The 26,539-nt window shown below is 37.8% G+C and overlaps 1 long non-coding RNA gene across 2 annotated transcripts; it reads right to left on the bottom strand.

Annotated features, from left to right (window-relative positions):
- On the bottom strand, positions 1–26,539 carry LOC134796813 (uncharacterized). Of its 2 annotated transcripts, XR_010144997.1 has the most exons (3): positions 26,524–26,539; positions 15,752–15,859; positions 1–229 (listed from the first exon to the last, which is right to left on the bottom strand). It is a non-coding gene; the product is annotated as an uncharacterized LOC134796813 (long non-coding RNA). The 2 variants fall into 2 exon arrangements; XR_010144996.1 differs by lacking the exon at positions 1–229 and having other exon boundaries at positions 15,728–15,859.

The following is a 26,539-nucleotide window of genomic DNA, read 5'->3' as shown; positions in this document are numbered from 1 at the left end:
AGCAAGATCCTATGGCAGCGGTCAAAGTCCAAGTAATTTTAAACGTAGAAACGGTCACTTTATATTTACAATGTTCACATTTCTATTCACTTGCCAGTTTTTATTGTTTATGTCACTGTATTTATGTATTTTAAAACGGTAGGTTTTCACTTAAAACATTTTTTTGTTAGAATTCAGTCTAAAAATAAACATTAACAAGTCCGTAGTCTTTTGCATATTTACAACACTTCTTGGTCATACTGCACTTAGATAACACTTCCACAGTTTTCACGTATAGTTATTAACACGTCAGTCTTATTTTTATTTCATTTTGGCAGAATTTACTATTTTTAGCAATAAAAGATCGCGGAGCACTTGTTTCCGTGACAGCCAGCGCCATCTATCCATCCATCTGTTTAGCCGCTTCAACGTTTCCACTTGTCAACAGCGGGCAAACTGTAAATTATTTTCGTGTAGACAATCACTATTACTACAGGTAATCAACTGTTACTCGTAATTGCAAACTGATTACTAACACGCAGAGACTACATAATTATCAATTTAGTAATATAATATACATAATTAATATATTACTTAGTGTTAGATAATAATCTGAGTTAGGGAGAAGCATTCCGCTAATCCCTGTCCATCCCTTAGGACGGATTATGAACAAAGGGTATTAAATATTTGGCACGTTAATTGCGAGATCAAAGGGCAATGACCGTCGGAAACAACTCCCGTTCTCTTTGATAATACCTGCCTTGGACGTACCCTCGAAATCCAAGGATTTTGTGCCCTAATCTATGTATAAGTAAAAAAGTTTTGCGTTTACCGTATCCTGTAGGCTTAGCATAGGAGTGTCGTGGCAGTATCTCGCCTTCGACGTAAAATACGACATCTCTCTCATTAATACAGTTAGAAAAAGACGGGTAGAGTGCCCAATATTTTTTCCTAGACCTATAGAATAGAGCCTGCATAGAAGTTAAGTTTGTATGCAGGGGTGGTACCTTTTCTCTGCAGCTGACTACCTACATGTGTGCGTGTGTTTACCGTCAGAAAAATAACTAAACAGTTTGTAATTCTTTTCATAAAATATCTTATCTCCCTATACAACTCATAGAACCCGTACAATTATTTGTACAGTAACATTTAATCATTGTTGTACCTACAAATAGCCCTAGTCTTACATACACCAAGACTAGCCTACCTAGTTAGCTTTGAGTCTCAAGTTGCAATACATTTATGTAAGCAAGTACCAACAATATCTCTATAATGCACAACACTAACAACTGTGCGTGCTGAATTATGTCCAGGCGGCTTAGCACGGTCGCGTTTTTATCCCTTGTCACTATGCCTGTCACGTTCTAACAAGTATGTAAGTGCAAAAGGGACGCGCATAGTGATAGTCGATAAAAATGGAACCGTGCTGAGCCCGCTGGTCACAAAATTCATCAGTTGTCATTCGATAAGTTTTGGACGTTTAGGTCATGTTGGTTTTTGTTTGTGATGTGTATTTCCCGAAACTGTGAGCTGCCACGCTAAATTGAAATCCCTAATATTTACCTAAACTGGCAGCGTATCCCATGCGTGAACGCAACGAAATCTCACCCGCAATTACGTGCATATATTCGTAAATTCCAGCTCCGTTTAACGTTTTAATTAAGCCGTGGTTAATTTAACTGTCCGAAAAGATCTCCAGGATTTTGTTTGTCTTTCGGAAACTCCTCGGCCACTTGTTGCCTTCCCACGCTGCGATCTGCATACATTTGCAGGCTCTTTTCATCCTTGCATTTAGCATAAAACATGGCAAACACTGAGTCATTATGCAGTCGGATTTCGAGGTACAGCGCGTATTTGTTCCACTATTATCAAAATATCACGAATTCTGTGCATTCAAGTTCGTCCAAAAAGCGTCCTTTGCTTAACGTTTATTTGGAGATGAAAATTATTCGACGCAAACAAATAAAATAAAGTACATTTGTTATGGTGCACCAGAACTCTGTAAATGATTGTGACGCTACCTGCCGGCTATGAGCTATTTGAATACCATATTCGATAATTTAGCAATAGTATATGAAATAATATGAAAATTTGACCTGGTGTGACACGGCACTTTGTATGGTTAGCTCAGTTTAACGTTTTTAGGATTGTCTCGAATATAGTGTAGTTTTGTTCTATGGCAAGGAAGTCTTTGATGTAGCAACAATATACATGACAGGCACTCTGCCAATAGGAAACAAATTGAAGCTGATGGTGTTGCTACTTCAAATTAAATCCTAAATTTATGGAATAATATTAATAAATATTTAAATCAAAAACTTAATTTATAAATACAAAATAGGTTGAAATATATTCAAATAATTGAATATGATTTATTTCTTTGGGTTATACTTGCATATAAAATTATTCCATGAATTTCATTAGTTACTGTTATTTTGATTGTGTCATCCCAGGGACAGAATGGTTTGAGATCATTTCCTGGCTGGGTTTCGCCCTGGATGGGCATCTTTTATACATAAAACAGTGAAGCGAAGTACATCATGCTCTGGTAGCATCGATCAGAGGCTTGGTTATGCAGTAGCCGCTGCATCCATGAGCTAGGGAGCTCATGCTGTTGTTATTTTGCCACAAACAGTAAGTAGAATATGATAATATATGGATGTCCTCAGGTGCAACTCCTTGTTGAATCTTTGTTTGACCATTTCGCTTTGTTTCCAGTCTGCTGGTAAAACAATGTGGTGGGAGGGAGTATCACAGCTGTGAGATGAGTCCACTCTAGGAATTTCCAGCTGGTGAGAAACTTAGATCATATAATGTCTCTTAGGTTAGCAGAGCACATGCTACTAGTTATTAATCTTGAATTGTTTCTTTCAGCTGACTGGGGTTTTTCGTTTTTATGTTACTACGTATGTGAAATCAGTTCGCATATCAGAGTATGGAAGTCTGTCCATATTCCTAAAACTTCAAGTGTGTCTGGTGAGCAGTTCGCCATAAGAATTTCGCTCTTCTGCTGGATGGAGGTGACGTCACCTTCAAACTGAGACCTTAGTCCTTCGGTGTTGCTCTGCGGTGTCGGGTCAGATTCCCGCTGCAGCAAATCAGCTCCGGCACAGCGGAGGATCACACGTCGGGCTTGAACTGGTGGAACATTGTTATGAGGTTGGTGTACGCTTTCCTTCCGTCCTAGAAGCATTTCAAAATTTAAAGTTAAAGAATTTAGTAGAATCATATGTGATGGCAAATGATAATTTAGGGACTAACAAATTTAGATAGGTCTGCTTGTAAATCATTTTAGAACCATTTCTGGCACGACCCAGCTCTGTCGTCTGACATTATTAAAATAAGGTGCTTATGCTAGCTTAATGATTTACATGTAGAATAACTGCCCATGTTCGAATTAGTAATAAATGATGTGTCACAAAAACTAACTTTCATTCATGTCCTTTATTGCCCTGAATGTTGATGGAAATAAGTTTAGCACCTGCTTGAGCTTTTGGTAAGATTTAGTTTTTATTTAATTTAGTAACTTTAATTGTCCGTGAGTTTCCTCAGGGAAAGCCCACAGCCGGGCTAGGAATATTTACGTGACAATTTGGCGCCCACAGATTCCGTCTCTATAGCTAGCTAGCTAAAGCTCTATTTCCATCATAAATCAGTTTGTATCACTGCCATCACATATAGGTAAAAAAAGTTTTAGTAGTACTTACGTTTAGGTAAAATTTTGAGCTTGTGCTTTGCTTGTGTACGCGCTGACAACGTTAAGTATAGGCTTTAGCTGTTTCACTTTGAGTTTTGCCTAAATTATTGCACGATATTCAGTAATTTTGTAAAAACTTAGAAGTAAATGCTCGAATTTTCAGTTAGTTACATTGTGCTGACGTTTTGTCAGGAAGTAAAGTGTCAAACTTTAAGTACCATTTGGCTACTTTTAATGCATGAGATTTAGACTTAAGAGGCTGTAACTTAAGTTATTTTACATATTTTCTGAGTATAAAAAAAAATAATGTGTAATTCTAGTGCATAATTTAGTACTCATGCACTATTTTATTGTAGCTGAGCTTTTATGAGTATTGCAATTGAATTGAGTTGACACTTTGTTAAGGCGAAGTTCGGAAAGCTTTTAAGCTCGTGCAGAAATTGCTTTAAAAATTGAGAAGCTTTGTATAAATAAGTTCAGACATTTTGACTCGAAAGTTTTTTAATAACAGTAAACATATATAGGACAGGTTATTTTTACACACAAATAAACTAATTCAAAAAAAATTGTTATATTTTATTAGAAAGTATAAAAAAAAAAAACGAATTGTGAAATTTTGACATTTATGAACAGACACTTTTACTTGATTTTTGAACGATTTTTTTAAATTGTGAACAATTTTGGTTTTGCATTCACTGTTATATTTTGGGTCAGAAAATTTAGTTCAATAAAGACAAGGAAATATACATACACAGATAAAAGGTAAAACATAGTAAAACACATTGATATAACATTGTTTAATATAATTGTCAGACTACAATAGTGTGAGTTGGATTTGTAAATCTTTTGCCATCATATTTGTTTATTTTTTGAGTTAAACTTATTATACAATGGCCACTTCTGTGCAATTTCACTCTTTGCTGCGCGATGAATTGATTTATGAAGTAAAGATCAGGTCAGAGACACCACACTCAACAGTTGAGGGTCTTAGGAAACAGTTGAGGAATTTGGTAGGTGAGTGTCGGCCAGATGAGATTTTGGATACAGATTTGAACCCGGAGTCAGAATTGAAAGTTATTTCTGATAAATTAAATGATTTGTCATCCTTAGTAGCTAAGTTTGTTCAGTCGAAGGATAGATACTCCGGGAACAGGTCGAAGGCTCTGGGTAGTCATTTGTACTTCAGGCTTCTGCGGGTTCAGGTGGATGAAGATCCGGGGAAGTTGGCTCAGAAGATTCAATTCACAAATAGGCTTGACGCTTTGTTAGCACAGTTGGACAGTATAGGGCAGGCAGGCAGCAGCTCTAGCGACAGTGTGGCAGCAGTGACTCAGGTTTCACAGGCAGTCCCTACTAGGGAGCTGCAAGTTCACTGCTCCGGAGACAAAAATGTGGCTAAATGGGGGGTCAAGTTTAATGGTAACACAGATCCGAGGTCTTTCCTAGAGCGTGTCGATGAACTCAAGTTGGCTTATGGTGTGTCAGATGTGGTTTTGTTTAACTCGGCAGCTCAATTGTTTGTTGATCAGGGTTTGCTTTGGTACAGAGGTATAAAGGAACAAGTTTCTTCTTGGAATGACTTAAAAACCATTTTATTAGATGAGTTTGAGCCTGCAAACTTTGATTTTCGCCTAAGGTGTGAGATTCTTGCAAGAACACAGGGTTTAGAAGAGCCAGTGCACATTTATTTTGCAATTATGTCTTGTCTTTTTGGTCGCTTGAAGAATCCATTGCCGGAGGAGGAAAAGTTGCAGATTTTGATGAATAACATTAGGCCTAGCTTCTCACAACAACTGGCATTAGTAAAGGTTGATTCTATAGCCGAGCTGAAGGATTGTTGTAGGAAATTAGAGCAGGCATCACAGCGTACGCAGTATTTTGTTGAGCCCAACAAGTCTGGTTCGGCTCACACACTTAGTAGTGATTTCGCATATAAAGCCAAGTCCAAGCAGGTGAACGCAGTAGATGTTAGTAGTAGCAAGCGTTCACAAACATTTAGTAGGTCGCCAGCGCAAGCGAAATCGAGTGGGCAACAAAGTAACGCTGTTAGGAACGTCCAACGCTCGTCCACGCAATCCACACATGCACAGAACTCTGCCACGGTTCCTACTTGTTATAAATGCGGTGGCACTGCGCATGATTTTAAGAGATGCAGGGCTAAACCATCTAAAGGCGAGATTATTTGTTATTCATGTGGTACAAAAGATCATATAGCGAGGAATTGTCCGAACCGGCAGTCACAGACAACGCAGACAGATCGTAAACGTCAAAGTCAAAGCGCGGAAATACGTTCCGTTTCACAGACAAAAAACGAATAGGGCCGAATTGTAGCAATATTTTTCCGGATAAATTGAGTGCTTCAATGAAAAAATTCTTAAGTTATAATTCGATTGCTACGATTCTCTTCGCACCTAGGGAAGGTGACATTCGGCCATATTTGAAACTTAAGGTGTGTAATTTTGACATTTACGGTTTGGCAGACTCAGGAGCTGCAGTTTCAATTTTAGGACGGCAGTCTTATAAAGATTTTATTAAGTTTGGATTTGAGCTCCAACGAATGGAGTCAAATACATGTAGCGTTGCAAATGGCGTCGTAGTCCAGTCACTGGGGTACATTTTTGTTCCGGTAACATTCAAAAATGTTACAAAGGTTATTCAGTTTTATGTTGTGCCCAGTATTGTCTCGGACGTTATTTTAGGCGTGGATTTCTGGCGCGCATTTAATTTAGCGCCAGAATTATTTGACAGCATCGACTACATAGAAAGACCAAACAATTATTTAAGTTTGTCCAGTATTTCAGTAAATCCGGTGAATACCATTCAGGCATACGACAATTTAACTTCAGCACAACAAGAACTAGCCGACTCAGTGGTAGGGAAGTTCAAGGATATCTCGTTCGAGGAAAAAGGATTAGGTAGGACGTCGTTAGTCGAACACGTAATTGACACTGGCGATGCCCAGCCTATTAGAACGCGACAGTATCCGCTCTCTCCTGAGAAGCGTGCAGCTTTAAGTTCCGAATTAGACCGGATGTTGAAGTTAGATGTTGTTACTCCGTGCGAAAGTCCCTGGAACAACCCGGCACTTTTAGTGAAGAAGCCAAATGGGGACTGGCGGTTTTGCTTAGACTGTAGGAAACTAAATGCAGTATCAAAGGGCGACTCGTATTCCATGCCATACATTCCGCAAATTTTAGATAGCTTAAAGGAAGCACGATACCTGTCGACCATTGATTTGAGCTCGTCGTTTTGGCAAATACCGCTAAATGAAAGTTCGCAGGAGAAAACTAGTTTCTGTGTCCCTGGTCGTGGGTTATTTAAATTTAAAGTCATGCCTTTTGGGTTGTGTGGCGCGAGTGCGCGACAACAACGGCTCATGGATAAACTCATTGACCACAACATAACCAGTGACATAGAGAATGGTATGGTGTTCTGTTACGTGGACGATATTGTCATATGTTCGTCAGATTTTCAGACACATCTGCTTTTTTTGAACCGTGTGTTGGAAAAGTTGAAAATGGCTAATTTAACGATAAATTTCGGCAAGTCAAAGTTCTTTAGACAGTCCATTAAGTACTTGGGTCATGTCGTTGATGAATTAGGTTTAAGAACTGACCCAGAGAAGGTTTCAGCCGTTTTGAACTTTCCCATACCCACGACTTCTCGTGAAGTAAAGACGTTTTTGGGCATGTGCTCTTGGCACCGTCGGTTTATAAGGAACTTCGCAAGTATAGCAGCGCCTTTAAATAAATTAACTTCAAAGGGGAAGAACGCCCCGGCTTTTCAATGGTCTGTTGAGGCCGATAACGCTTTCAACACCTTGAAGAATGCATTAGTGACAGCTCCGATTCTGGCGGTTCCAGACTTTAGCAAAGTTTTCTCGGTACACGCTGATGCATCTTCATATGGCGTAGGTGGCATGCTCTCACAGACTATTGATGGCCAGGAGCATCCTATTGCGTACGTTAGTCGTTCTCTGAACAAGTGTGAACGTAATTACAGCGCGACGGAAAGAGAGGCTCTTGCGGTTTTGTTTTCGGTTGAGAAGTTCCAAGCGTATTTAGGCTCGCGTCGGTTTAAGGTGATTACGGATCACGCGTCACTAAAGTGGTTCATGAACCTGGAAAATCCATCGGGAAGGTTGGCACGTTGGGGTTGCAGACTGTCTCAATTTGATTTTGATATTGAGCACAGGAAGGGCTCCGACAATGTCGTACCTGATGCGCTGTCCAGGCTCATGAAGGTTGACGCCGTGAACCAAGTGAATCCTAACGACGTGACTGACGAATGGTATGACAGGACGTTTAAAGGTTGTGAAACTTTGCCGGCCAATTTCCCAAACTATAGTATTAGGGGAGGGAAATTGTACCGGTTGAGTAAAAACAAGTATAATCTTTTGCGAGAGTTTGATTGGAAAGAGGTAGTGCGCAAGGGTGATAGGAACGCTGTTTTACACGCGAATCATTGCGAACCAACCGCGGCACATTTTGGAGTATTTAAAACTCATAGGCGGTTGTCGTTGACATACTATTGGCCAGGGATGTACAAAGACGTTGTCGATTTCGTGAAGGCTTGCGATACCTGTGCAGCCTATAAGCATTCACAGAAAGCGACTCCAGGTCTGATGGGACAGCCAAAAGTATGTGATCGACCGATGTTAGCGTTAAGTATTGATTTGGTAGGTCCCCTTCCGCGCTCTCGTGCAGGATTTACGTTTTTGTTTGTGGTTACGTGTTGCTTTTCAAAGTATACGCTTCTTTTTCCGCTTCGCCGCGCAACCAGCGCGTTGGTGGCGAAGACTTTTGAGCACCATGTCATTTTGAAGCACGGTGTACCCGAAACCGTAATTACTGATAACGGAGTTCAGTTTACGGGATCGGAATTTAGACAGTTAATGAAGCGTTATAACGTACCTAAAGTTTTTTACGGACCTCGATATACTCCACAGGTAAACCTGGTTGAGCGATACAATAAAACGGTCATGACAGCTGTAGCTTCGTACGTAAAGGAGAACCATAGAACTTGGGATGAAAAATTGCACCAAATTCAGTTTGCAATAAACAGTGCGGTAAATGAAACCACAAATGAGTCTCCTTTCTTTTTAGTTCATGCTAGAGAGCCAGTTATCAATGGGTCGTTTTATAAGGACACAGATAGGGATTACGAGCCGGGTGTACCTAGGGAGGAATATGCGGGTAATTTCGGGATTTTAAAGGATATTTTTCATCAGGTTAGGTTACGTTTATTGAGAGCACACGAAACAAATGCTAGGAATTATAATTTGAGAAGACGTCCAGAACAATTTGCAGTAGGCGATTTAGTATGGAAACGTAATTATGTGCAGAGTGACGCACAAAATTTCAGGATGGCGAAACTCGCCCCGAAATATGTTAAGTGTAGAGTAAAGGCAGTGTTGTCGCCTTTAGTCTACGAGTTAGAGACGGAAGATGGTCACTGTATAGGATCATGGCACATTAAAGACCTGAAAGGGAAGGTAGCAGCTTCTGGTTTGGTGAACGGTGGACGTGCGGCTCGCGTACAGGGTACTGCTCGCCGCGCCACCATCGTTGACTGAACAGGGTGAACGGTGGACGTGCGGCCCGCGTACAGGGTACTGCTCGCCGCGCCGCCACCGTTGACTGAACAATAGAGCTCATACAGGTTTTTATGGTTGTAGTTTAGCAACAGTGTTAAATATTGCAAAGTCATATTTAATCACCAATTGTCAGAGACGTGGCGAACAGGTATAACTGTTTCACCACACAGTATGAACGTGGAAGGATGCTACGAACTGAAAGCGATGAATGTATGGAGCGGCGCAACCATAGCTCAATTAACGTCAAGAGCGTTGTCTTTAATGTGGGATTATTTTTTTGCTGTCGTGCGAGGTCACGCAGAAATTTGGGTGTTATGGTGCTGATGGTTTTAGCCAATACGTGGCGGATGCCGTGCATGTGTGGATTGGCGTTGTTTTTTTTGGTGTGCGAAGGAGAGGCTTTATTTTGTGAGGTATCGCAGGGCGCGCACTGCATACCGCGGACGTTGTTTTTCGATATGGTTATGTAGTCCGTTTATTTTTTTCTCTCAGCACACGTTCTCAGGCACATAACACATAATTATAATTTAGCTAACTAGCGGTTAGTAATTTTGGATATTTTGAATTTAGTTTGGAATGCAAATTTCGTTATTTAGCTACTCTAGTTTATATTAGTAAACTTAGTAGTAGGAATTGTTTGATTTTAATTTTGCCCGGTCTAGCGGAGAAATATTTTGAGTATGCTGAACATCGGTCCTGGCAGTTGGTTTGGTTTTGCCAGCGCAACTGGGTAAAGTTGTGCTGGTAGAACCAAGGGATGGTTTACTGGATAGTTGGATATTGCGATGTGGATTTTTCCGGCTGTGCGGATACCACATTTTTTTTGTATTTAGGTTGTGTGGGTTCGAGATAAAAAAAAATTCAAAATTTATTGGTTTATTGGTTTTGGTATGTGGAGTTGTGTGGTTTACTTTGGCTTTTCTGTTGGATAGCAATCTCGATCCTGCGGCAATCACTTCGGTGGTGGTTTTGTTTTGGGTTCTCCCATACTAAGTATGGTTGAGGTTGTTCTGTTTGTTTTTTTTTTTCGTTTCTTGTGACACATGATTTAGATTTAGATAGTCGCTGAGGACAGCGAGCGTTTTACCCTTGGTAAAACGCAACAGCGGGGAGAGGGGTATTGTGACACGGCACTTTGTATGGTTAGCTCAGTTTAACGTTTTTAGGATTGTCTCGAATATAGTGTAGTTTTGTTCTATGGCAAGGAAGTCTTTGATGTAGCAACAATATACATGACAGGCACTCTGCCAATAGGAAACAAATTGAAGCTGATGGTGTTGCTACTTCAAATTAAATCCTAAATTTATGGAATAATATTAATAAATATTTAAATCAAAAACTTAATTTATAAATACAAAATAGGTTGAAATATATTCAAATAATTGAATATGATTTATTTCTTTGGGTTATACTTGCATATAAAATTATTCCATGAATTTCATTAGTTACTGTTATTTTGATTGTGTCATCCCAGGGACAGAATGGTTTGAGATCATTTCCTGGCTGGGTTTCGCCCTGGATGGGCATCTTTTATACATAAAACAGTGAAGCGAAGTACATCATGCTCTGGTAGCATCGATCAGAGGCTTGGTTATGCAGTAGCCGCTGCATCCATGAGCTAGGGAGCTCATGCTGTTGTTATTTTGCCACAAACAGTAAGTAGAATATGATAATATATGGATGTCCTCAGGTGCAACTCCTTGTTGAATCTTTGTTTGACCATTTCGCTTTGTTTCCAGTCTGCTGGTAAAACAATGTGGTGGGAGGGAGTATCACAGCTGTGAGATGAGTCCACTCTAGGAATTTCCAGCTGGTGAGAAACTTAGATCATATAATGTCTCTTAGGTTAGCAGAGCACATGCTACTAGTTATTAATCTTGAATTGTTTCTTTCAGCTGACTGGGGTTTTTCGTTTTTATGTTACTACGTATGTGAAATCAGTTCGCATATCAGAGTATGGAAGTCTGTCCATATTCCTAAAACTTCAAGTGTGTCTGGTGAGCAGTTCGCCATAAGAATTTCGCTCTTCTGCTGGATGGAGGTGACGTCACCTTCAAACTGAGACCTTAGTCCTTCGGTGTTGCTCTGCGGTGTCGGGTCAGATTCCCGCTGCAGCAAATCAGCTCCGGCACAGCGGAGGATCACACGTCGGGCTTGAACTGGTGGAACATTGTTATGAGGTTGGTGTACGCTTTCCTTCCGTCCTAGAAGCATTTCAAAATTTAAAGTTAAAGAATTTAGTAGAATCATATGTGATGGCAAATGATAATTTAGGGACTAACAAATTTAGATAGGTCTGCTTGTAAATCATTTTAGAACCATTTCTGGCACGACCCAGCTCTGTCGTCTGACATTATTAAAATAAGGTGCTTATGCTAGCTTAATGATTTACATGTAGAATAACTGCCCATGTTCGAATTAGTAATAAATGATGTGTCACAAAAACTAACTTTCATTCATGTCCTTTATTGCCCTGAATGTTGATGGAAATAAGTTTAGCACCTGCTTGAGCTTTTGGTAAGATTTAGTTTTTATTTAATTTAGTAACTTTAATTGTCCGTGAGTTTCCTCAGGGAAAGCCCACAGCCGGGCTAGGAATATTTACGTGACACTGGCAAAGTTTTTTCTTCCACGACTCGCGGTGTCAAATTATTATTATATAACAACGCTAGAAGGGTTAAGATGGTTTATCATCTGTCATAATGGCTGTCACATTCTAACCAATATTTAAGAGCGAAAGTGACGCATGACATGACGAGTGATAAAATGCGATCATGATAGACAGAGAGCGGGTTGAAAACGGTATAAGTTCATTAACATTATCATTAGATTTATTTGGACGTGGAGTAAAATTAAAGCTCCTTAATGATAATACGAGTATGTATAAGGAAATACAGAGTAGGGCTTCAAGAGGTAGACTTATATAGGTAGAAGCAGTACGTAGGTAATTCTGTTCGTATAGGTATCCAGAGATTACCTAGCATTTTTTTAAGTTCATTAATACATAGGCTATACCGCGATGGTTTAAAGACTTTAAAGCAACCATCCTCGGGTATTTGGTCTTTATCATACACTTGCGACCCGCCCTGGCTTTGCACAGGTTAACAAATTATACACCTAAACCTTTCTTAAGAATCACTCTATCGATAGGTGAAAACCGCATGAAGATCCGTTCAGTAGTTTTTGAGTTTCTCTCGAATATACAAACACACAAACAGACAGACGCGGCGCGGCGGGGGACTTTGTCTTATAAGGTGTAGTGATTATACAAATATACATACAGGTGATACCTAATCTAATAATGAGGTGGTATGAATACAAACATAATATTGACTCGAATTTACTTAACATCGGCTCCTAACTTACAATATATATATATAATATGCCATAATTACCTTTGATATCTACTTACTTTAATGTTACGAGGGGCATAATTAAGCTGCTAAAATTTTAATGAAACACTCAATAAAATCCTCTTCCAAATAATGTCGCTTTTTCCTGTTTTCCTAAGTAAGTTTGAAAATTGAAAATTAATGTCATTACGCAGATTCCTTTATGGCCTAAGAGCTAGCTACGGAAATAGGTTTGCAATTTATAGAGCAACGAAATCCCTCTAGTTAGTGTGCCATACTATCATTATTAATTAATCTGGGCGCCTGGCAGCTGTTTAGCGGTGGGTGTGACAGTGGTTGGGCAACAAAGGGGTTGTAAAAACAATTGAAGGTGTGCAATTTATAGAGGGGACCGAAAACAGGACCTTATAGTAATAAGGTCCCGTTTTCACCCTTTGGGTAACGAAACACGATAAAATTTAACCCTGTAAATGAGATGACTTGGCACTTTTTCGCGCATCTTGGACGTCACCTGACACTACTTTGACACTGGCCCCCAATTAAAACGCCTGGCAATGTTATATTCGAATTAAATACACAATTAGCTATTATATCACACCAAACTTAGAGCTCTATAAATTGTAGGTACACCTTCAATTTATTTGACACCTCTCACACCCACCGCTGAACAGCTGCCAGGCGCCCGAATGAATTAATAATGATAGTATGGCACACTAACTCGACGGATTTCTTTACTTTATAAATTGCAAACCTATTTCCGTAGCTAGCTCTCCATCTATTATGACTGAAATTGTGTGGCGTGTCCGGAGATACTGCTTATTTGTTCCGTGAAACATAGGGTCTTCAATATTCTTCACAAGGGCATGTTTCCGACGTTAAATAAGACAAATCTTATAAGTACTCACCATTATATTGTTTGAGAACCCACACGTTTAGACAATTTGTGCACTAATAATATTATCATACCTACAAAAATTATGATTTCAATTTTACTTCTTACCAGAAACAAAATGGATTGCTACAAAGTCAGCTACAAAACAACGTGCTAAGTTATCTACCACACTAAATACCTAATTGTTTTATAAATGCTTAGTACTTAAAATAACAATTTAAGGCGTAGTAATATATACTGGGCTTGATAGAATCTTAAGATTTTTTGTACAGTTAGTGGCAGTAAGGTGATTATTTTAAGTCGACATAATTGTAATTTAGTGTACCGTATTAACATAAATGTCATGTTTTAAACGTTGGATAAAATCAATTCTGTACTACTGTACGTATCGTCTGTAATCATAACACCCGATTCAGTTCACCGAGCTTTCACGTCAAACGTCTCTACATGAGAGTTTCCTTACTTTCAGGGTCTCGTGAGCAATTCACAGGACTCCAGTACGGTTACCATCAGTTTGTCACTGACATAAACGCCGTCGAGAACGTAATTTACTTTCTATACATCCCGTTTGCACTAATATGCGAGTGCGAGCGAGATGTATAGAAAGTAAATTACGTTCTCGACGGCGTTTATGTCAGTGACAAACTGATGGTAACCGTACAGATCTTGCATTCACAGGCATTGTCCCCAATGTCTCCATCGATCCAGTGCTACCCGATCCCAAGGTCCGTTACAACAGAGTAATTGAAGAGGACGTATTCTTACTGGACAAGTGAATACCTGAACAGGTTGATGCGCTCGTGTCAGGTAAGCGATTGTAATGACACTCCTGAAGCTGATTTATTGCACACCTTTCACGTGCGACGTTTATTGCGCCAAGTCTCGATAAACGTAAACAAACTTACAAATTCGCTTAAACAGGTGCTACTAGGACTGAAATAGCTTTTATTGTTATATAAGCTTGCGTCACATTGTACTTTATCGCTTGCAAAAATACATTTGCTATAATTTCGCATGTGACAGAAAAAGGGCTTAACGTTTAGCTAGAAGATTTGATATTTTTATGAGACTGAATAACTATCACACATTATTCGCGTAGGTACACCTATTATCTCCATATACCTAACCCTTTACCAGGCTAAGGGATATATATTTCCCACATGCGGCACTTCAGTCATGTGTTCTATTTTCGATGAGTAAGACTGACATTCGATTGACATTTTTAAAATGTCAGCCTGGTAAAGGGTTAAAAAACCGAGCGACTAAGAATAATAAACCACGAATATATTTTCGACGATAGTTGAATGTAATTCTTAGTTCCAATTGTGTAGTTATATAATAGTATATCAAGATATTAAGTGAAGTTCAAATTGTCTCACTCAACTCAGTCAATTGGAATCTTGTATCTATGTATGTATTTTCCTATTTAAAACATACGTTAAGAGGGAAGTATAGCCACTGACAAAAGTAACTATTTCATACAAAATCCATTTCGGGAGAAAAGGTTTTCTACTAACTAAATCTTAACATATCACTTTGATTTTCATGTCGATTGCTTCAGCATAATATATAATACAAACGTGTCGAAGTCATCGGCAAACAAATCAGATTGACGGGAAGACTGCGAACAGTGCCGCGTCGCATGGCACTTTCATGTAAGAATCCGCGAGTCGCCCAACTTATGACGAACGTCTACCCGCCGAATTAAGAACTGAAATATCTGACGAAGCATTTGAACGTCAACTGAGGAACTTTTTATTGAATAACCCATTATATTCAGTGGACGAATACATGGAATTAAAATTGAAATAACTATTTGACATTATACTTAGCTTATGTAAAATTGATTTTATTTGACATTCGTTCTGAACTTATTACCTATATGATTACCGCTCTTAGTTTTAGTATGACGATCATTATGAGATATTAGACATGTATTCTGTTAATTATTGAGTTTTTTTCAATTTGACGATAGTTCTCAAATTTCTTTTTAAATTATAAATTATAAATTTGATTATCATTGTTGACATTGTATAATTACGTTTGCATGCTAAATTATTGACGATCATAATGTAAATTCATATAGATTAGCGTAAGAATAATTTATAGGTACTGTAATTTATCATTATGAAATAAATAAACTAACCTAAACTAAACTATTCTAGGTTTATAGGTTTAGCTTTTTTTAAAAACGATTTTGAAAAACGTGCTGCAAGTTTTGAAAAAAGGAAAACCTATAAACCTAGTTTTTCATTGTGTCAATAACATACTAAATATCATGGAGAATGGAAAATATTTAGAAGTGGAAAAATGTTTTATCTTTTTGTATGGACGATCACGTGCTATACTTCCCTCTTAATTATTCATACATATTTCAGTAAATACAAAATTGTAGGTACAAAATATTTTTTGGTTATTAAGCTAGCCATTCGTATTCCTTATATATTTGGATTTTTTATTGAACTGTATTCGATATAATATATATGATATTTTAAAATAATTCAAAATTATAACTACTACTATTGGGTACTCGGGTTTTATGAGTACTCGATAGGTATAAATTAAATTCAACAATTTCGACGTGTATTCCCTCAACCACCGTAATAGGTAAGTTCCTGTAACCCGTAGTTTTACTACCGCAGTAAACACATGTTTGCGACCATTGTCTTGCGTTACGTGCAGGTAATTGTACTTCATTTGCAATATCTACATGTTTAATGTTGATGACAAAATGTAGGACTTGTTGTGATATACTTTTCTGAGGAATAGTGGCCAAATTAATAGGTTTACTGATAGTTTGGCGATGTGTTATTTAAATTTTTACTATTTAAATTCTCTGTGTAACGTGTCGGCTGAAAGTAATAAGAATTTTTATTTTAGAAAATATGTACAAATGTAGATTTAAAAGTTAAGAGGTTGATGGATTTTATAATGACAAACTGGAGCATAACTTTAAATAAAGCAGCTTTATTTTCAGCCTCAAAAACATTACATAATATTGTCGTGAAAACCCACGTCAATGTCAATCTTTAAAAACGTAATTTCATATACTTACTTAAACACATTTTAGTACCTACGTTACATAGGTTTTTAGTAGGATACATTGGTCATATTTGCGAACACGAATAAATAAATAAATATAGGTAAGTAAACTAAGAGTAAAATTGAATACAATTTTATTTTACACAACCAACAGTTTTCCATCACTACTCTCACTTTTAGTCTTCAAAACAAACGTAAGTATTACTGCCAGCCCTATGATTACGCTTAGCCAACTGTAATCTTGTTAGTTTGTATCTTTGGACATTAGCCATAACAATTAACACTTCACACTGATCGAATTATGCCCATTAGTTTACATCTAGAACTTGTGTTTGATTAATCAAGATACGATTGTATTAGATTCACAAAAGGACATAATAATATAAAAAAATAGCCTGTATCTACGTCCCATTGCTGGTGCATATACCAGTCCTGTCATGCACTATAATACATTGTAGAAAGAAGTCTAACACTGTAAATTTTGGTAAACATCTCAAAATGACTAGCATATTACCTGTGTTCTAATTAAAATACCATTGTGATGTTATTGATGTTATATTTCTTTCTTATAGGTATCTATTTGCAGTTATGATAAGCAGAGATAAAAAACATAATTATTTTGATCTGGTTACCTGTACACTCCCATTACAAATCTCAAAGCTAGTCCATTGCAAACCCACGCCAGGATACAAAGCAATCTTGTAAACAGAACTAGAAGTTAATAGTCCCCTCACGTAGAGTGTAAAACCAGTTAAAATGAGTCGCGAACGGGATCTGCTTAGCAAATTGCATCGCATCCATTGCAGGCAAGTCAACGGCGCTCGGGGCAATGCAGTTATGACGTCATTAGCACGTTATGTGACGTCATAATTCTCCGCTACCTTCCGCCTGTCGCTATTAAGGCGATGAATGGTTCACGTGGTCCAAATTTGCGGTTAGGTTTGGGATTTGGGAGTCTGGTGCATTTTTGCTAATGCAGTTTCCGCGAGTGTTAAATGCAAGTTTGTGTTTACCGAAACGTAATGACTGTGTGGAATTTCTGCTACAATAACTTGTAGAATTTAACTTAATGTAAGTTATTCAAAATGTATACCCACGAGTTGTTTCGTCACGTTGTTGCGGCACCGCATAATATATATAGGTACCTACGTCATTTAGAACAATAAATAACTGTGCACATTTTAAGTATTTACTTAAACACAGTATACCTTTAGGTACTGGTCCGCATTTATTGACAAAAAACGCAATTTGAATTTAATTCCAATTATATTTAAATTCATTTATCATTGCGTTCGGACGGATACGTTTCCCACACAATTCAATACGTAATTAGCGAGTTCCAGGGTCCCTAGATGGCATAATTAGGGTCGAATCACTTTATTTGTTTTACTATAAATGAGGCGTCGAGAAAAATGTATCGCCAAGACAATAAGTAATTAAGTTAAGTAGTAAAAAATAACACACTAGAGTGAAGGATATAGTTGCCGAAGCATAAAAAGTTTGCACTTATTGTAATTTGTGTTTCACCTCATCAAGTGTGATAGCTCTATTTGGAGAAGGATTCCGTGGCTGCCAATACCTACATTATAACGAGGTTACTTGCCTACATGTTATATTAATGTTTATTGGCAAGGAAAAATATTCACAAAAACCGAATCGCTTGTGAAATAACATTTCGCAAGCTGGAAAATGTGCAGAACTAGAAAACGTGGCATGATAATAAACAAGGAAGATAATGGTAGCTATATCAACTGCCCTACTACATATGCCTATAACTACGAATCTGCATAATTACTTACCGTAAAATCAGGTAACTTCAGGTCCACAACTTACAACTATGATCCAAATTCAATGGTCCAAATTCAAATACAGTAAAATATGTTTAAATAGTATTTTTCAAATTATGTAATATAGAAAGAGCATTAGTGTCTAACCTCCAAAATAATCAGGCTCGTTAAGAATCATCGTTCCAAACTGGACCATAGTTGGACTTAAGGACTATAGCTACCTAATTTTACGGCACAGTAACAAGGGTTTACTCCGCGAAGTGTAAACCCTTGTTGGCAACACACCGTACAAAAGCGGAACCTTAAAAATCGTTCATACGAAGCACCACCATAACGCGCGGCTGCCGGACACTAATGAGAATAGTTGCTCCGCGCCCAGACAATGGATTCATAAATCGCATGATCGTATCGCCCTGCAAAACTGCTAAAATAGTACCGGCGACGACATTTATATGTGTATTTATTCCCATTGTAATTTATGCGCTTACTGCACTACCAAAATGGGATAGTTTAACTTCGGATCTTATTGGCTGCGTGCGCGTTCATGGTTCGCTGAGCAATTTTGTTGCTTTTGCGATGTGGGCTTGTAAAGCAAGGGACATTAACGGCTTACTGGCGTTTAGCTAATAGTTAATGCTTGTAAGCTGCTCTGGAATACTACTAACGACTGCACTACTATACTACTTAATGACCATATTATGAGTTTGCTTCGTATTTAAGTGTGATTTTCTGTAACAAAATGGTAACATGAAATAAAATTACATACAGGGTGATTCAGGAGACGTGAGCAGGATTAACCCCGCGCATTCAATTAGTGACAAAGCTACTGTTTCGTATCAATATTAGTGACATTAACGTTAATTTTTTAGTGCCAGAAAATACATAAAGTTTTTAATTATTTACTATATGTGTTGTCATTCTAAACATTACATTCCCGCTCGATACACTGCCGTGTGTCTAAATATGAAAAAAAAAGTAGGTTACCCAAACTCTGGCTCAATGTTTGCGTTGGTGTACCTACATATTCGTGTGGGTAACAATTTTGCAATGAAGAAGTCAATTAGCAAAGTTCTAATAGCAATAATTATTAGTGAAAAGGTCCCAGATCCAATCAAATATGTATACCTATATATGGCAAAAGCCCATTAAATTAAATTCTATTGGATTTGTTAAATAAACATATAGATAAAATTGCTTCGCAGCGGAGAAAATTATATTTGTTATTCGTAGTATTATTCCATTTGGGAATAAACATTGTAATATATGTCTAATTTCGTACTCACGAAAAGGCTGCAAAACAAGTGTTGCTCAAATAAACAGTATCTGAGAGACAAGTTTCCTTTTATTTATTTTGAGCAAGTAGTCCCGCATGTTCCATTCCATTCATAACATTATTTGTTATGAGATTCACTTGAGTGGAATTAACGCTCTCAAGTCGACGTATTTTGTCGTGCGCTCTTCAAAACCCTTCTGAAAAGGTTTTTACGAATAGGCAAGGTAAGTATAAAAACAATATTTAGGTACCTATATTGTCATTTTAGTAGCTGATTCTCAAACTTCAAATCATAGTAAAAGTTCAGTTCTTTTGCATTTCATGACATTATATTAGGCGGCCTGGACAAGATGACAATCGTTGGTATAAAACGAGAATCGAAATACAAAAAATGTATGGAAATAATCACGTGACTTCATCTTAACAGTCATCACGTTCAAAATTTCCATTGGTTCCCGGTTTACGGCTTCCATTTCTGACATTTCTGATGGTGTTCGAAACCATGCTGTATGTACCTATTTAACGTATTGGTAGGGGAGCCAAAGAGGGGATTTTTGTGTTTACTCGAGCGCGTCAGATTAAGATATGAGTGATATCTTGCTACCCCGTGTAGTCTACCTTTACCCCTTTTAGCCATCTATGTTAAGCCCTTGGTTGGTGGGGGGTTGGTGGGGGGTTCAACAAATTGTTAAGCAGATTGTGGATTTGGTCATATTAGTCCAAATTAACGCTATAATTGTGCTATTACTAAATCTGATAATTATTTGCACGCATTTCCTTAATGTCAAACTTGTGTTCGTCAGATTAAGAAAATGCCTACAAATAAGTGTTATATTAAGTTATAGAAAAAATTAAAAAAAATTGTAGACGCTTTCCGGCTCGCTGGAAAAAAAAAACTTTGTATAACTTTTTTTCTTCTTAACATCTAATATTTCGATTCCAACAGGTATGTACGACGCTCGAGTAAATCCCGATTTAGCATCGTGGGCTCCCCTACTATACCGGGTGTGGCCTGTAACACGAGCAAATAATTAAAACATAGATTGTACTCCTCAAACGGTGACACTTTTGTTCAACAACTTTTAAAAATTATGAAGTATTTAGATTCCCTATTTTTCATACAGAATAAATATTATCTTCAATGGTCGCCATCGCTACGCCATATCATTGTGATTGACGTTGCTTGTCACGCCTTAAGGATGACTCACGCTAGACCGGGCCGTGGCCGGGCCGGAGCTTCCGGAGCTTCGTTTTCTATGGAGAGCGTCACGTGATCACCGGGGCCCGGACGTGGCACGGTGCGGGCCCGGCCCGGTCATAGCCCTGACGTCCCGGAGGCTCGTGACAACCCGGAGACTCAATTTTTCTCTTCGGGTGGTATTCTACTTGTTTAAGATTTTTGTCCAATATGCATTGCGTCTCACTCTCTCATTAAGCAAAATGTGAGCCGCAAATACACATTGGACCAAGATTGGACAGATGAAATACCACCCTTCACAATATACATGCCCGGCTGTGTCGGAATATATTTGCCAAAATAAGAAGGTTGCAAAACGTCATAAATTTGTTTGTTAAATATGATGGTATAGCTAATTCGTTACTTGGTCGGTTTATATTAGGTACTTGGCATCATAGTCCTGACGTCACGGAGGCTCCTGACAGCCCGGAGACTCAATTTTTCTCTTCGGGTGGTATTCTACTTGTTTAAGATCTTTGTCCAATATGCATTGCGTCTCACTCTCTCATTAAGCAAAATGTTAGACGCAAATACACATTGGACCAAGATTGGACAGATGGAATACCACCCTTCACAATATACATGCCCGGCTGTGTCGGAATATATTTGCCAAAATAAGAAGGTTGCAAAACGTCATAAATTTGTTTGTTAAATATGATGGTATAGCTAATTCGTTACTTGGTTGGTTTATATTAGGTACAGGCGTCTTTGATATAATATACGTCAAGATTATATAGGTTGGATAATGTCTTGATTCATTTTGTGAAATATGGAGGTGTTGCTGAAATGTAATTTAGTCGGATTATATTAAATGAGACACCTATTGATGTTACTGCTTGTAAAAATGATTCAATAATGAGCATGTAGGTGTATACCTAATGAATATTAAGATACTAGTTTTTTCTCACATTCCCACTTATTACTTAGATACTTTTTATATTTCGTACGAAGTTCATAGAAATATATATGTCAATAACATATCTATAGTTAGTCAAACCAAATTTGTCAGTAAATAAGAACAAAAAAACTATACTCATCCTTTTCTTTTGGGTGCTAGTACTAGTGTAAGACAAAGATAGTATGATTCTCTCTATATGTTTGAAATGAGACAGCCCTTTGACAAACTATAAAAACCATTTTTATTCATTCATTTAGAGTTCAACTGATCTTCTATAAATCTGCCTGCACAGAGTACAAACATATATCATATTTCAGTTGAGACCAGAACTTGGTTATTGTATGTATAGGCTATGTTTAGGCTTTTTGTTTAGAGTCGCACCAATAAAAGTCTGCAGCGGATTTGATAGCCCACGCAGTGTAAGTGTTATTCATACGTCATAATTTCATAGATGTTTGACGTTTAAAATAAAATGACACTTGCACTGTGTGGCCTATCAAATCCGCTGCAGACTTTTCACGGTCTGACTATAGTTGTGGTGGTTAGTTTAAGTGTTGCCAGAATGCAGCACTAGCATGTATTGTAAACCATAGAGTAACTTATGGCTTTGCGCCGCGATTCCCACACGAGTGTGGAGCGGGCTAAACAGTTTTTTGTCAACTTTTCAGTATGACATTGATGCATCAAGTTGATTTGTTTACAAACTGCCTGCCGCGAAACACGATAATCGAAAGTTCGTTATCTGCCTCTCCGTCGATATGCAGAGAGGCAGATATCGAAATTCTTATTTTCGTGTTTTGCAGTAGGTCCTGGGGTTAGTGCTAGTAACGCCCCCTACGCAGAATTTTGCGTAATATTCCCTATTTCCTGCCTAAAATTACCCAAAGGCACTAACTACTGAAATAATACAATAAAACTCTTCGTATATTTTATTGTTCTTAAGTATATTAATGACTATGGGTGGTATTCCACCATCCTGTCCAATTTCTTTGTCCAATGTCATTGCGTCTCACTCTCTCATTAAGCTTAATATGAGCCTCAATACACATTGGGCAAACAAATTGACTCTCGAGGTGTTATAAGTTTGGTGTATTTGCCTTGTATTTATTAGAAAACCTAATTCCCCCAATGAGAGTGCAATTGGACGGTCGACGCAGTCTTAACAACATTTTGCCATCTTATTGACGTGCATTTTTACATATCAAATAGCAAAAAATAAACTATTATTGAAAAGGTATTCATAATCTCCTTAGATATGGCTGCTACAGTCTTGATTTGCCGAGTGATCATCGCTTTCCGGTTGCAACTTGGTGCCATCGAGGAATGTCCATACATGAAAAAAAAAATTGTTTATAATACCATTCATTGTATCACAATACCTATTTTGAGTCTATCGCGAAGATACATACACCCTTTGCAGATCAAACGTACCTAACTAAGACGACATATCGCCAAACGTGAAATACGCGTCGTTAACCCTTTACCTACGGGCTATTAAATCGCTCCGTCACCGCCCAATACGGGCATGTTTTGGCGAGAGTCAGCGGTTAGGCATAATTTCACTTACTTGTAACTTTTGAAGTATTACAGCTACACACTTGAAACTTCACACACATAAGAAGTATAATGTGCTTAATCAATAAATAATCACTTGGAGTAATAATATTCACTTGTTTTTCTGCTATCAAGCAATATACCAGTCACTAAGAAATTGAAGATTTTTAAGTTACTACTCGCGGATTTCACAAGTTTACGTTTAAGAACATTAGTTTATAATATACTTAACACAAATAAACACTTAAATAACGATAATTATGAAAATAATGCATAAATAACAATCACAAAAAACGTTGCACTAAAACAATTTGCCACTTATGGAAAATAGTGATGTGCGTCTATCGACGCATTTGTCGATATATCGATAATCTAGTAAATGTAAAACTGAAATTTAACAAGTTATGATTGTGGTCAAATTATTATTAGGTACAAGTATTACTAGGTAGTACCTAATAATGATTTTATAACATGTTAAATTCCAATATTTTAACCAAAAACGGTAAAAAAACACTAAAAATAACACTCCAAACACTCCCACGCCATACTCTCATATCGACAACAAGTCGATGAACTGAAATATTTTCTGAAAAATAATTTAATTTGTTCAAATACTTCATAGTAAGTCGATGAAATTTGAAAACAACACTATTGTCCGCCATATTGAATTCAATTATTAGCACCTCTGCAGTACGGGTGTCAACTCCAGTTGCCAGCAAAAAAGCGGTAATTTTAAAATTATGTTAATGTCAGAGCCATCTACCGAAATATTATGATATTTTTTTCTTTGTATCTATACTAATCACAGAGCATAATGTGACTGCTATTACCAAGCCACAAGGTCTCGTTTTGTTTTAAAAAAATGTTGAACACGACCATTACTTCGATCAACTATAGTTGACACCCGTACTGCAGCGGTGTTGCCTTACTGGCAACTCTGGTTGACACCCGTAGGTAAAGGGTTAAGGTGTTCCGTCTGGTCTTCATCAGCAGTTTCACTTCATCAAATGTAAATGCTTGATTTGTTGGTCATCATCATCATTAGTCGTGTGTAATGTTAGCCTTGCATTTTACAAAACTTACAATCTAGACGAAATTATTAACACCCTAATACCTAACAACTTAAGTTTTTATTCTATCAAACAGGAATTTACTAAGCAGCAATTACTAAGGAATGAGACATGAAAATAGACACTGGTACTATAGGAATAAATTCTTGCGGGATGATCATTCACAGAGGTAGAAAGACGGACAAAGAAATATGTGGGTCTTACCAATCTTATGATATGACCTCTGTTCCATGGGCTATGCTCGTTTGCCTCCTATTAAAAAAAAAAAAAACTACTTTACATAGCGCTGTTTTTTGGAAATGCTGTAGGTACATACAGTCAACGGTAAAAATATGGGTGTAGACAACTTACTCAAAAATATGTCCCATAGTTCTTAATTCACTGACATAAGAGTTATGGGACATATTTTTGAGATGATTTGTACACCCATATTTTTACCGTTGACTGTACATACATAATATTACAATTTGATTTATCTTCAAAGGATCGTAGACCTTAGTATATAAAAGGTTTAAATTTCAACTCGATACCTCCACTCGTTCCCGAGATAAAGGGTCTCGACAGACAGACAGACGGCCGGACGGACGGACGGACGGACGAGCGGACGGACGGACGGATGGACGGACGGACGGACGGACGGACGGACGGACGGACGGACGGACAGACGGGCAGACCGACAGACAGACGGACGGATATTTTAAGGGTTCCGTGTTTTCCTTTTGAGGTACGGAACCCTAAAAAATAACTTTTGCTTATATCATAGCGCTCTTTCTTTGGACATACTGTGTATGTATAGTAATATTAAATTTATTTTACTCCTCTTCTTATTTCTCACGTAGTATGCAAGTAGGTACGTACTACTTGCATACGTGAAAGACATCACTATTAAGGTTATACTACTATTATTTCTAGAACCAAAAATTATACTTACCTACAGACAAACCTACGTACCTATATACCTATACTTACAAATACCTATTTTAAAAACATGATCCTCCTAGTCGAAAGCTGCTCTTTTATAAATGCAATACATGCAAACAAAACTGCTCCAACTTAATCGTGTTTTGCTTCAACGTCATGGGTTCATGGGTCCAATATAGATATTTGATCCTTTACAAAAAACTTATCTTCTAGCCTAGCCTATTGGCAGTATTTTCTCGAGCTTTACGCAGTTGATTCAGGAAGTTGCCATACAAGACACACCTGGCCTGGCCTGGCAGACACCTGGCCGAAACCGGCCAGGACAGGATGATGATGATACAAGACACAAGACAAAATTTAAGCATTTCGAAAACGACGTTCTCATGGAACACCCCATCTATCTATAGTTAATGCAAATGCTGTATTTGTCAAAGAAAATAAAATCTCTTCACACGATCAGGGTTTCACCCTTAAAAACATGAAAATAATTTGCGTTCGTATGTTTGTTTTGGATACCTAGCTAATGAAATCCTAAAATACAGACAGACAAATACCCTGGGGGAGAAAACAGCATCAATGTATACTAATATGTAGGTATTACAAAGGCGAAAGCAGCAGCAGAAGTAGCTCTGTCGATCTGGTTCCTTTGCTGATACAAACGGCGCTACACCATATCATACCAATTAACCAATACCTTGACACGCGGGATAACACGATACATATACCTACATCAACGTGTTCTTGCGTATAAATTCAAATACATTTAGTATATTTCTACAAATTTAATATCACTATTTTTTCCCTCTTGACATGTTTATGATACTATTCGAAAAACATGACAGCGTCAAATATTTAAAAGTCGTAAAATGTATATAAGTAAAAAGGCATTAAGAAAAGAGTCCACAACATATTATTTATTAGATCTAAGTATTAGAATCTTAGTAATTACAGGCTAAGCCTAAAGTGACATTGCAATGCAAGCTTACGAATAAATATAAACTAGCGACCCGTCCCGGCTTCGCAAGGGTTACCACAAAACCTTAAAAAATTATACACCGAAACCTTCCTCAAGAATCACTCTATTGATAGGTTAAAACCGCATGACAATCCGTTCAGTAAGTTGTTTTTGAATTTATCGCGAACATACATACACACAAGCAGACAGACGCGGCGGGGGACTTTGTTTTATAAAGTGTAGTGAAATGGAAACGGCTGCATACACACTTATAAGTCACAGGAA

The sequence above is a fragment of the Cydia splendana genome, chromosome 14 (genome assembly GCF_910591565.1).
Source record: "Cydia splendana chromosome 14, ilCydSple1.2, whole genome shotgun sequence".
In the NCBI taxonomy this organism is placed as follows: domain Eukaryota; kingdom Metazoa; phylum Arthropoda; class Insecta; order Lepidoptera; family Tortricidae; genus Cydia; species Cydia splendana.
Note: the sequence above shows the minus strand (reverse complement) of the source record. Positions and strands in the feature narration are given on the sequence as shown.